The 1,646-nt window shown below is 31.8% G+C and overlaps 1 pseudogene; it reads left to right on the plus strand.

The window, feature by feature from the left end:
- The first annotated feature begins 377 nt into the window (after window positions 1-377).
- LOC132538385 (small nucleolar RNA U3) lies at window positions 378-464 on the plus strand (annotated as a pseudogene).
- Window positions 465-1,646: the final 1,182 nt, after the last annotated feature.

The raw sequence follows: 1,646 nt of genomic DNA on the forward strand, positions 1-1,646 counted from the left end.
CTGCTTTGCTTCACCACTCCTAAAGTGTTCCCCTGCAGGTGGGAAGTTAAGGGCTCAAACCTAAATCCTTGAACAAGTCATTTCACTTAGTACTACATGTGCTTAACTAGGTGCACCACCACCTGGACACCTTTTTTTTTTTTTCTTTTCTTCCTTTCATTTAATATGGCAGAGAAAAATTGTGAGGAAAGGGGAGATAGAAAGGGAACTTCCCCTCTGCAGGTGGGACAGGTGGCTTTCACATGTCAATGTGTGTGCTCACCAAATGCAACACTTTCTGGCCCCTTGGATTACAGGATATTTTTTTAAAGAAAAATATATATTTATCTAAATCAATAATATCTTATCTCTCTGCCCTTATTTAAAATAGTAAAATTAAGACTATACTTCCAGGGATCATTTCTGTAGTTGTTACTAAAATAGTAAAACTATCTTGGTGAGTATTCTAGAAAACAAAAGCTTGTGCCGTTCTTATTATTTCCTTTGCTCAAATATGTTCTGTACACATTACATTACACTAAGCCTACAATTACACTATAATATTGAAAAGATTATAATCTTCTATTCATTGTTTGTAGAAGTTTTAATAGTCTCCGATGATCTCAAGAAACATAAGGTTTTTTTAAACTTACCTGAAATAGTGCTAGACTGTTGTTTATAGTTTTGGCCCTTTCATCTTCACATCAAATAACTTTTATTCATATCCCAACATTCCCTTCATTCTTCATGTTCCCAATCCTCTGATACAACTTTAAAAGAAACTCAAAAATGTACAAATTTGTACATGTAAACCATGATGCACCTACCAATTACAAAAAAAGAAAATAATACATATAGTCTTAGAATGTTTGTCTTACAATCTGTTAAGAATCTCCTAATTAATTCTCCTTGATACAGAAACTTGATCTGGGAATTTGCGTAATACAATAATCAAATTAACATAATGCCACCTTGTTAAAGATCATAACAGTCTTACTTGGAAGAATTGGAAAAAAAAAATTGTAAAGTTGAATCCTCTTTCTCCTAATCTGGGTCCCTGTGTATTCTCTTGAATGATCCAGTGTCGTAGAAACACATGTTCTATACTGCCCCCTTAATGTCTAAATTGCAGACTTTTGGGAATATCAATCTAGTGATGGAATGTGACAGGCATATGAGACAGATCCGAAGAGCCAACCTTTGACCAATTATTAAAATAAAAGTGTTGATGATATTAATAAATTCATAATGAATTAAGCTTACATTGAGTTGTAAGTGTAAGAAAATGTATGAGGAATTTATTGAACATATGATATTCATCTAAACAGCTTATTAATGGAAATATTTTATTGGTGCTAGGATTTAACTATAATTAAATTTATAATACAATTACTTCCTACTAAAAAACAAAAATGCATAATGAAGACTGAGGGTAACTGTGTCTCTCAGACCTGATTCTACCATGTATTTAGTGCTTGATTATTATTATTTTTTTTTTAGTATCAAGCAATTCTATAGAATAACAAAGCAACTCAGAACATATGACTGTTGAGAACTTGAAATGTAGCCAGGGCTAATTGAGATAGGCTTAGTTTGGTAAAAAGAAAGTAGAATATCTTAGTTATAATATTCTATATGCATTCAGCATATACTTCATTCATAAATTA

The sequence above is a fragment of the Erinaceus europaeus genome, chromosome 4 (assembly GCF_950295315.1).
Source record: "Erinaceus europaeus chromosome 4, mEriEur2.1, whole genome shotgun sequence".
NCBI lineage: Eukaryota > Metazoa > Chordata > Mammalia > Eulipotyphla > Erinaceidae > Erinaceus > Erinaceus europaeus.